The sequence below is a fragment of the Pan troglodytes genome, chromosome 23 (genome assembly GCF_028858775.2).
Source record: "Pan troglodytes isolate AG18354 chromosome 23, NHGRI_mPanTro3-v2.0_pri, whole genome shotgun sequence".
NCBI classification, from domain to species: Eukaryota; Metazoa; Chordata; class Mammalia; order Primates; family Hominidae; genus Pan; species Pan troglodytes.
The window spans coordinates 11,490,542-11,503,091 of NC_086016.1; positions in this window are offsets into that span (position 1 = coordinate 11,490,542).

The window sequence follows — 12,550 nt, forward strand, 5'->3', positions numbered from 1 at the left end:
GAAGGGATTGCGTTAGCAATACTTACTATATGAAACTTAGCAGTGGCTAGTCATTCCTACCAGAGGAAACATTATACCAGACAGGTTGTTTATGGGCACCACGCTGTGGGAAACTTGATACACAGACTGTCCAGATTTGATGGCCTGACTTGTTCTCCCCCTACAGACAGCAGTCTTTCTACAGATCACCCATGGGCCCATCCAGTTACATTGCATCAGTGGTGAAGCCCCATTGCAAGACTTATGTCTAAACTTTGCTTTGGGCACCTCCTAATGCTAAAATGGAATATAATGGAAATCCACACAGAATTTCTAAACAAACCCACTGAGAAACAGTCAAAAACAAACCCAGACTGAGAAGATTGAAATAAATATTTAATTCATCAATGTGTAGACAGAGATGTACATCTACAAAAATAAGAATAGCCTAGGAAAAACTGCCTCACCAAATGGAGAAAACAAGGTGTCAGCAACTGAACCTAAAGGCATGCAAATGAATGATGTGGCAGACAAAAAAATTCAAATAGCTGTTTTTTTAAAAAAGAAATCTGTGCACTTCAACAAAGTAAAGAGAAACAATATGGAAATTTATGAGAAATTCAACAAAGAATTTAAAATAATGGGAAAAAATCAAAAGGAAATCTTGGAGGTGGAAAGTTCAGTAAACAAACTGAAAAATGCACTACAGGGCATCAAGAGCAGAACTGATCAAGTAGAAGAAAAAAAGCAGTGAGCTCAAAGACAGGCTCCTTGAAAATACACTGTCAGAGTAGAAAAGAGAAAAAAATGAGAAGAAACGAAGAAAACTTATGAGATCCATGGGACACCATCAGAAAAACAAATCTACAATGTTAAAGTGGAACTAAGAATGAAAAAGAGAAGCTTATTCAGAGAAATAACAGACAACTTTTTAAACTTGGAGAAGGATTAAGATGTTTAGGATGGCCAAAGCTCACTAATCTGATTTAATCTGAATAAGACAACCACAAGACATATTATAATTAAACTTTCAAATGTCAAAAACAAAGAGTGGGTCCTGAAAGCACTAAGAACAAGGAAGCATATAACACATAAGAGAATTCCAATGTGCCTGGCAGCAGGCTTCTCAGCAGAAACAATATGGGCCAGCAGAAAGTAGCATAATAGAATCAAGTGCTGAAGAAAAAAACTGTCAACCATGAATATACTTTCCAGCACAGCTCTCATTTAGAAATGAAGGAGAGGTTAAAACATTCTAAGACAAACAAAAGATGAAGGAATTCATTGTAACCATACCTGCCTTAAAAGAATGTTAAAGAACAGTCTTCAAACTGAAAGAAAAGGGCACTAATATGTAATACAAAAAATTGGAAGTTATAAATCTACAGGTAAAAATAAATATTCAGACAAATTCAGGATGCTCTAATATAGCAATAACTGAATGTAAAGCACTTACATGTTTTTAGTAAGAAGGTTAAAATACAAGGTTAAAACAAAAATAATAACAACTACAATAATTTGTTAAGAGATAAGTGATATAAAAGATGTAAATTAAGACATCAAAAATGCAAAATGTGGAGGAGTGATTGAGTTAAAGAGCAGAGTGATTGCTTTTCCCCATTTCTTATTATCAAAATTAAGTTGTTATCCATTCAAAATTACCTATTGAAACTATAAAATATTCTTCACATGCCTCATAGTAACCAAAAGGCAAACATTTTTATTAGATACACTAAAAATAAAAGAACAAGAAATAAAAACACACAGAGAAAATCACTTAACTACAAAGGAAGACAACAAAGGGACAAAAAGGTACAAAAATTCTAAAAGACAACAAGAAAACAGTATATGGCAGTACAAGTCCTTATCTATCAATAATTACCTTGAATGTGAATAGATTAAATTATCCAGTAAGAAGACAGAGAATGGGTAAATGGATTAAAAACAAGACCTAACTATATTCTTTCTACAAGAGACTCCCATCACCTGTAAATACACACATAAATTGAAAGTGATCAGATGGAAAAATATATTTTATGACAATGGAAATCAAAAGAATGCAGAAGTAGTTATATTTATATCAAATAAAATAGACTTCAAGTAAAAAAACTGTAAAGACAGACAAACAAGGCCATTATGTAATAATAAAGGGGTCAGTAGAACAAGAGAATACAATAATTGTAAATATATAATGCACTCAACATTGGAGAACCTAAATATATAAAGCAAACATTAATAGATCTAAAAGGAGAGACAAAAAACTGTACAATAATAGTAAGAAACCTCAACATCCCATTTTCAGCAATGAACAGATCATTGAGAGAGAATCTCAACAAAGAAACATTTAAACTGCACTCTAGATCAAAAGAACTTAACAGTTATTTACATAACATTTCATCCAACAATTGCATAATTCACTGTCTTTTCACCTGCATATGGAATATTGTCCATGATAGATATGTTAGAGCACAAAACAAGTCTTAGCTAATCAAAAAATCAAACCATATCACGTGTTTTTTTGACCATATGGAATAAAGCTAGACATAAACAACAGGAGGAACTTCAGAAATTGTGCAAATACATACAAATTAAACAACATATCCCTAAACAACCAATGGGTCAATGAAAAAAATTTAATTTTAAAACGTCTTAAGACAAATAAAAATGAAATCAGAACATATGAAAACTTATGAAATACAGCAAAACAGTTCTTAGAGGGAAGTTTATAGCAATACATTTCGACATCAATAAAGAAGAAAGATAATGAATAAAGCATCTAACAATGTATTTCAAGGAACTATAAAATCAAGAACAAACTAAGACCCAAATTAGCAAAAGAATATAAAGGTCAGAGCACAAATATAATAAATGAAGACAAAAAATACAAACGACTAATTAAATGAAGGAATCTTTTTTGAAAAGGTAAAATTGACAAATGTTTTGTCAGACTAAGAAAAAAAGAGAAAATTCACATAAAATCAGAGATGAAAAAGGATATACTATGATAGACTCTAGAGAAATATAAGGAATCGTAAGTACTACAAACAATTATATGCCAATAAATTGAAAAGCTTAGAAGAAATACGTATGCTCTGGACACATATAACCCATCAAAATTGAAGAAAGAAGAAGTAGAAAATGTGGACACACCAATGACAAATAATGAGATTGAAGGAGTGATTTAGGCTCTCAGTCAAGGAAAATCCAAAAGACTTCACACAGTAGCTCACATCTGTATTGTCACAGTTTAGGAGCCCAAGGCAGGAGAATCACTAGAGGCCAGGAGTTCAAGATTAGCCTGGGCAACACAATGAGACTCCATCTCTAAAAATACAAATAAAAATTCCCCAGATATAGTGGTGTGTACTTGTACTCAGGAGGCTGAGGCAGGAGGATCACTTAAGACCAGGAGTTTGAGGCTGCAGTCAGCTATGACTGCACCACTGTATGCCAGCCTCAGTGATAGAGTGAGACCCTGTCTCTAAAAAAATAGAGGAAGAAAGAAAAGTTCACGACTTGGTGGTTTTCACTGACAAATTCTACAAAACATTTAAAAAACTTATACAAATTATTTACAAACTATTTCAAAAAAATGAAAAGGAGGGAACTCTTCCAAACTCATTCTATGAAGACAGCATTTCCTGATTCCAAAATGAGACAAGAACAGCAAATAAAAGAAAACTCCAGGCCAATATCATTGATAAACATAGATGCAAACATTCAAAGCCAGCAGTTCTAGCAATGATAATTCAAAAGCACATTAAAAAGATTATTCACCATAATCAAGTGGTATTTACCCAGGGAGGTAAGGATAGTCTAATACATGTAAATCAATAAAATGTGATACATAACATTAAACAAAGAAGGATAAAAAACATATAATCATTTCAATAGATGCAGAAAAAGCATTTGACAAAATTAGACATCCTTTTATGATAAAACCTTTTAACAAATTAGTTATTATAAAAGAACATAATAAAATAAAGACCATATGTGATAACCCACAGGCAACATTGTACTGAATGGTGAAAACTTGAGAGCTTTACCTCTAGGATCTGGAACAAGACAAGGATGTTCACTTTAATCACTTTTTTCAACATAGTACTGGAAGTCCTAGTCATAACAATTAGGTAAGATAAAGAAATAAAAGGCATCCAAATTGGAAAAAAAAGTCAAATTGTCCCTCTTTGCAGACGACATGATCATATATGTAAAAAACCCTAAATACGCCACTGAGAATCAGAAATAGTAAATGAATACAATAAGGTTTCAGGATACAAAATCTACATAAAAAATTGGTAACACCTCTATACATCAATAGCAGACTATCTGAAAAAGGAATCAAGAAAATAATCCCATTTAAAATAGCTATTAAAAAAACAAAATACCTACAAGTAAATTAAGCCATGGAAAGATGAAAATTATTAAACATTGATAAAAGCAATTTAAAAAATTAAAATAAATAGAAAGATATCCCATGTTCATGGACTAGAAGAATTAATATTGTTGAAATGACCATACTACTCAAATCAATCTATAAATCCAATATAATCTCTATCAAATTTCCAATTTCATTCTTCACAGATATTAAAAAATATCTTAAAATCCATGTGAAACTACAAAACACCCCAAATAGCCAAATAAATCTTAAGCAAAAAGAGCAATGTTAGAGGTATTACACTATCTAATTTCAAAATATATTACAAAGCTATCCGAACTAAAACAGCATGGTATTGGCATGAAAAAAGGTACGTAGACCAGTGGAACAAAAATAGAGAGCCCAGGCATAAATCCACATATGTACATGCAACTTATTTTTGACAAAGGTGCAAACATTCAATTGGGAAAAGACAGTCTTTTCAACAAATGGTTCTGGGAAAAGTGCATATCCACATACTAAAGAATGAAAGTAGACCCCTATCTCTCATCATATACAAAAATCAACTCAAAATAAATTAAATATTTAAATGTAAGACCCCAAACTATGAAACTAGTAGAAGAAAACGTAGGTGAAATGTTATATGTCATTGGTCTGGGCAAGGAATTTTTAGAAAAGACATCAAAATCCATGCACGACAAAAGCAAAAATAAACAAATGAGATTACACCAAATAAAAACTTCTGCACTGCATAGGAAACAATCATGAGAGTGAAGAGACAACCTACAAAACAGGAGAAAATATCTGCAAACTATTCACTTCACAAGGGGTTAATATCCCAAATTTATAGAAAACTCAAACAACTCAATAGCAAAAATACAAATAATTGGATTAGAAAATAGTCAAGACAGTTGAATAGACATTTCTCCAAATAAGACAAAAAAATCACCAACAGGTGTATGAAAAAATGCCCACCATCACTAATAATCAGAGAAATGGAAGTCAAATCCACAGTGAGATATCATCTCACCCTGCTTAGAATGCTTTTTATGAAAAAGTCAAAAAATAACAAACGCTGGCAAGGATGTGAAGAAAGGGGAATGTTCATACACTGTTGGTGGAAATGTAAATTAGAGCAATTGTTATGGAAAACAATATAACTTCCAAAAACATTAAAAATAGACTTATCATAAAATCCAGCAATCCCACTACTGGGTATATATTCAAAGAATATTAAATCAGTATGTCAAAGAGATTTCTGGACTCTCATGTTTATTACAGCACTATTCACAATAGCCTAGAATCAACCTAAGTGTCCATCAATGAATGAATGGAGAAAGAAAATGTGGCATATATGCTGTATTTGGTCATTCTTGCATTGCAAGAATAAAGAAATACCTGAGATTGGATAATTTATAAGAAAAGAGACATAATTGGCTCCTGGTTCCATGGGCTGTACAGGGAGCATAATGCCAACATCTGCTTGACTAGTCAGGAAGCTTGGGAACTCGTTCACTATCATGAGGATAGCACCAAGCCATGAGGGATCCACCTCCATGACCCAAACACCCCCTACCAGGCCCCATCTCTAACAGTGGGGATTACAATATAACATGAGATAAGGGTCAGGACAAATATCCAAACTATAACATATGCACATTTGGCCATAATAAAGGGTAAAATCGTATCACTTGTGACAACATGAATGAGCATAGACGACATTGTGGTAAGTGAAATAAGCTAACTACGGTAAGACAAATATCACATGATCTCATTTATATGTGAAATCTACAAACACCGATCTAATAAAAAGTAGAAGAGTGGTTACCAGACTGGGAAAGATAGGGAGGAGAGGTTTTAACAATGTGTCATGTATCAAAATACCACATTGTACCCCATCAACATGTGAAATTATCATGTATCCACTTAATAAAAGAAAAGAAAAAAGAAAATGGAAGAGTCAAGATACTGAGGCACTGGAAGAGATAGAAGAGAAGGTGAATTGGCAGTAAGGAAGAGAGAGTCTGAAAGAGCATGTCACAGAGTGGAACATTAAAGTTTATAACATTAGAAATCAATTTTTAAGTTATTGAAAAGTTAAGTTTATAGCCATGAAAGTGAGTAGCTCAATTGAAGTGAAAGTAAAAGTCAATGAAAGATTAAATTAGAAGATATATTGCTTGGCATTCAGTAGTTACTTCAGAAATATTAATAAATCTTAAGAAAATTAAGAACACCAAAGCATTCATAGTGGGCCATTATCATAATACAAATTTATGTGGTAATATTTTATTCTTTCCAGTGAAGGGAGTAATTCAACAGTCTTGATTACAGGTTAGAAAATGATTTCTCCAGGTGTGACCCACTGACCACATTCATTGTATTTGAATTGCTTGAGCAATTTGTTTCAGGAGAAAATGGAAAGATTTTAAGATGGACCAACGAAATTACCACTGAGTGTCTTTAATGGAAACCTCAGCCTTGTCTAGAATAACCTGAGTTATCTGTTTCTATGGGGTCTCTGTGCCTTTTGTTTTCTTTGTTATTAGCAATTCTGTTAGTTGTAGATTACTGATAGTAATGCAAATATTCATGTTTATACATAGGCAAATGATTGATTTTGGTGGAAGTATAATTAATTTTCCTTTTTCCACCTTCCATCAAGAAGTCAGTTTTGAACCTATCAAGCAAATTTATTTCAGTGTTCCTTAGTGCCTAGATACGTGTGGCTCTTTTAATTTTCCATAAAACTCAGTATAACATCTTACTGGCTCCCTCATTAAATAAATGAGTTAAACAAAAATCTTAGACAAGTGTTCATTTTATATTTGTAAGTCATAATTTACCCTATTTTAAGCAATTTTCCTTTATCATTCCTAAAAATACAGATTCCTATGCCCCATGCTAGACCTATTGAATCAAAATCTCAGGCACAAGAATTTACATTGTTATTAAGCTTTTCAAGTGATTTTTAGGCATACTAAATTGTATTAACCATTACCATTCTAATTCTTTAAACTTGAATTATTGTATTTATAATCCCATCTTCATCAAAGTAAACTTTTGGTTAGCAAAAACGGTAGAAATCCCCTTATTCAATCAGATTGGGACCAGTAATAAACAGATTAATCACAAATTTAAGTTAGATGGAGGAATCATAAGACGTATTAGATGTAAGTCCTTAAAATTTAACTTTAATTTAAAAGACATGTGTAAATAAATTTGCCAGAATTTTGATGACAAGGTCAAAGCCTTGCACGGATTCAGAGTGGAGTTTCTTGTGGAAACTACGCCAATGATATGTTGTCATTGATTTCTTGTTCACTTTCTGTGAAGACAACTGGGGTAAAGCAATCTGAAATCCTAGATTACACAATTTTTCCCATTTGTTTCTAGTTGTCTTGCCAACAGTTAAGCTGACAGCAACTGTTTGAGTTTCTCATTTTTCCAACACATTTAGTTTATTTCTCAGAGAAACAACAATACTACTCTTGTTATACTCATTTTCTCAGTTTACGTAATATTTATTTATTTATTTATTTTGAGACGGAGTCTCGCTCCGTCACCCAGGCTGGAGTGCAGTAGTGCGATCTCTGCTCACCGCAAGCTCCGCCTCCCGGGTTCATGCCATTCTCCTGCCTCAGCCTCCCCAGTAGCTGGGAGTACAGGCACCCGCCACCACGCACAGCTAATTTTTTGTATTTTCAGTAGAGACGGGGTTTCATCAAGTTAGCCAGGATGGTCTTGATCTCCTGACCTAGTGATCTGCCCGTCTCAGCCTCTCAACATCATATTTAATTAAATTGCATAACTACAAGAACAAGAACAAATGGTGTAAACATATTTAGGAATGAACACAGCTTCCTCTTAGAAACTATACAATTTCTGTGATGGAAGGAGAAATGTACAGGCATTAAAAGTAGCTCAAAGGCTTTCAGTTTGCAGTGAACATCAGTCAATAAGTTGTACAGGGGTACAAAAAAGTGCTGATTGTAAATCAGTTAAGTGGAGGTCAGTTAAGGCAGCATCCACTGTATCTTAATTTGTAAAGTGAATGTTCTAAAACTGGGTTCACTTTTGCTATAAAGGACCAGATGATAAATATTTTAGGCTTTGCAAACCATACGGTCTCTATAGCAACCATTCAACTCTACCATTGTAGCAGGAAAGCACCGTAGATCCATGGATGTGCTCCAATAAAACTTTATTAAAACAGGCAGCTGGTCTGAGGGCCATGTATATATCTTGCTGTTTTCATACAATTTTCTAAGTTAGTAGTTCCCTGCCTTTTTAACAATCAAGGATTACTTTTAATCCTCTCCTCTGATTTTATGTTTCAAAAGCCTTAAGAAAAAACCACAAAATATATTTATTTTGTAATTTTGGGGGGGTTCTTATTTTACTAATAAGTAATCAATGATATATAAAGGCTAACCATTAGGTCAGTATGAAATAATCAACATTATTAACTCTAATGACTTAGTTCTGGATAGAAATAAAAAGTATTCAACTATATATATATAACTTCAAACTTGTATAGCTTTTTCTGGTGTAAATATATAACTTTTCGAGATTTTTCAAGTATTAAATACAACTTTTGGGAATCCTCACACCTGGCTCCCTATGATGACATTCAAGAATTCCTTAGGATTCTGGGAATCTTAGAATGAAAGTCACTGCTCTGTAGGAATGAATGAATGAATGAATGAATGAATAAGAAAGGGAAGGAAGAAGAAAGAGCATGTCTACTAAATGTAAATTAATCATCAAGGAACGTTTATTTTATTAATAAATTTGTCAACTTTAGGTTGCCAAATCTAACAAGAGACCAACATGGCATTCATGGTGATCGTGTACACCTCTAGTCAAATTTTATTTTAGTTCATTGACTATACTATTAATGTCCTGAAATACTCAAAAATTCTGTCTTACTTCTGTGAATAATTCACTTATTAATCACCCTATACACTACTTAATGAATGGAATGGTGCCTGGAATAAAGATAATTACAGGGCTAAAAGGGTTTTCTCTAGAGGCAGGTTATAGGATTTTTTTGTCTGACTGGAATAAAACAAAATTAATCAATATTTTCTGCAACCAGTGGCTTTTGACTTAGTCGTCTATTAATATCTATCAGTCACTATAACCTCAGTCCTGTTTCCTCCATTCTTCTTTTTGTTATCATAAAAACTGGTCCATTTTTTTCCTGTTAGATCTATATGTTTCTCCTCTTTTCTTTTCATCCAAACAACTGGTCATCAACTTAGTACAGATAGTGCAATTGATCCGAACCCTACAGAATTCACTGTTTCAATTTACATAACTTACATAACTGTCAAGCTGAAATCACTCTCAAATGTTTTTAATTCAAAATTTTAATTTCATTTAATCATATTTATTTATTCATTAATTAATTTATTTTGAAAATAATTTTAACTTGTATTTTACATTCAGGGGTACGTGTGCCAGTTTGTTACATGGGTATATCTCATATTGCTGAGTTTTGGGGTATGAATGTTCCCATCATCCAGATGCTGATTTGGTATGGTTTGACTCTGTGTCCCCACAAAAATCTCATGTTGAATTGTAATTCCCAATGTAGGGGGACTGACCTGGTGGGAGGTGATTAGCTCATGAGAGCAGATTTCCCCCTTACTGTTCTTAGATGGCTAATGAGTTCTCATGAGATCTGATGGTTTCAACATATGGCACATCCCCCCTGGCTCATTTGTTCTCCTGCCACCATGGTAGAACGTGCCTTGCTTCCCCCTTCACCTTCTGCCATGATTATAAGTTTCCTGAAGCCTCCCAGCCATGCTTCCTGTACAGCCTGTGGAACTGTGAGTCAGTTAAACCTCTTTTCTTTATAAATTACCCAGCCTCAGGTAGTTTTATATAGCAGTGTGAGAACAGATTAATACATGAGCATATTACCCAATAGTTAGTTTGTCAAACCTTGCCTTCCTCCTTCTCCCCTCTAGTAGTCCTGGTGTTTATTCTTTCCGTCTTTATGTCCATGAGTACCCAGTGTTTAGCTCCCACTTATAAGTGAGATCATGTGGTATTTCGTTTTGTATTCCTGCATTAATTTACTTAGGATAGGCCTTCAGCTGCATCCATGTTGCTTGAAAGGACATGATTTTGTTATTTTTATGGCTGCATAGTATTCCATGGTGTGTGAAATGGTTTGGAAGGTGGCCCCTATAAATCTCATGGTGAAATGTAATCCTCAGTGTTGGAGGTGGCGCCTGGTAGGAGGTGTTTGGGTCATGGGGGTGGATCTCTCATGGCCTGATGCCGTCCTTGTGATAGTGAATTCTTTCAAGATCTGGTTGTGTAAGGGTGTGTGGTACTTACCCCCACTCCCATTCTCTCTTGCTCCTGCTCTGGCCATGTGATGTACCTACTCCCTCTTGGCCTTCCATCATGAGTAAAAGCTCCCTGGAGACTCCACAGGCGCCATGCAGATGCTGTCACCATGCTTCCTGTACAGCCTGCAGAGCTATGAGCCAATTAAATCTCTTTTCCTTATAAATTACCAAGTCTCAGGTATTTCTTCATAGCAATGCAAGAATGGCCTAATAATACTAATGTGGATGTACCACATTTTATTGATCCAATCCACTGTTGATGGGCACCTAGGCTGACTCCATATCTTTGCTATTCTGAATAGTGTTGCGATGAACATGCAAGTGCGTATGTCTTTTTGGTAGAATAACTGACTTTCTTTGGGTCATATACCAGTAATGGAATAGTTGGCTTGAAAGGAATTTCTATTTTAAATTATCTAAGAAATTTCCAAACTGCTTTCAATAGTGGTTGAACTAATTTACATTCACATCAATTATGTGTAAATGTTCCCTTTTCTCCACAGCCTCCCAAGATCTGTTGTTTTTTGATTTTTTAATAGTAGCTATTCTGACTGGTGTAGGATGGTATCTCATTTTGGTTTTGATCTGCATTTCTCTGATGATTAGTGATGTTAAGCCTAATCTTTGCCACCAGAAAACTGGGAAAATACAGTGTCGCTTGTCAAAATAAATTGTTTTACTTTGCTTTAAAAATAATCAATTGAGTAGTATATTTCTTCCAGCAAAATTAAGAAGTAAACATTTAGAAATGTACAGTACCTTGCTGTTAAGTCTTCGCACAAGTATACCAATCGAACATAAAGGCCACCTTAAACTTTCATTTGAAATGAAAGACAATTTTTAAGAGGTTAAGGGCTAGTAATTTGTTAAAGTCCTGAAGTTAAATTAGCTCAAGTAAATATAAAGACTTTCCTTTAATTAAAGCCTTTTAAATTAACACTTTAAAGCATAGTTGGTTTCTCCCTCAAATCTTGTCCAAAGCCACTGTTTACAACTCAGTATATCAAAGGTTTCAGACATGATTACGAAGTTCCCTCAACTTACAATGTGCTATTTGCAACCTTAGATGCTATCATTCTGGCTTTTCTACCTTTTAGCAACAATAAGCACAACCTTCCCATTTCTCCCCAACCCTGACTTACCCCTCTTTGCATTTAATATATAATTTTTCTCAGAGTGTTCTTACACATCTTCAACTGTAAATATGACAAAAGCACACAGTATAGTACATGTGCCACATGTATAAATGTTGTATCTAGTCATACAATTTTCCTTTTAAAAAAGAAATATTTTATTTTCAAATAGCAAAGACTCTAGGAATCTTTTCTAGCTGCCAGTCATAAAAACATAAATTTCTGGTTAGATTCCCAAATTTGCCTGACCATAAGAAACACTTGTGGTACTTGTCAAACACGTGTATTCTGAGTCCCATCCGTGATCTCCTGAATCAGAATCAGCAGGTGAGAGGCCTGGGAATACACATTTTAAACAAACATCCACAGTGATTACGATTAGTCAAGCTTGAAAAAAATTTCACTACGATCATTATGACTGAATAACCTCACAAACATAGGAAAGTTACTGGAGAAAAATACGAGCAGAATTTCAGAATTCTGCCTTTGCTGAAAGTGTTTGTTCCCTCCTCCTCTACTCATCAAGACCTGACTGCTTATGTAACTCCCCCAAACCACCAACACCTGGGAGGAGTTGAAAATGATTTTTAATGAAGAAGAAAAGCTGATGTTTAATTTCAAAACTGACGGTGACAATAGAAGGGAGAGGCATGAATTTATATTGATTCTAACACAAAGCATTGTATTTG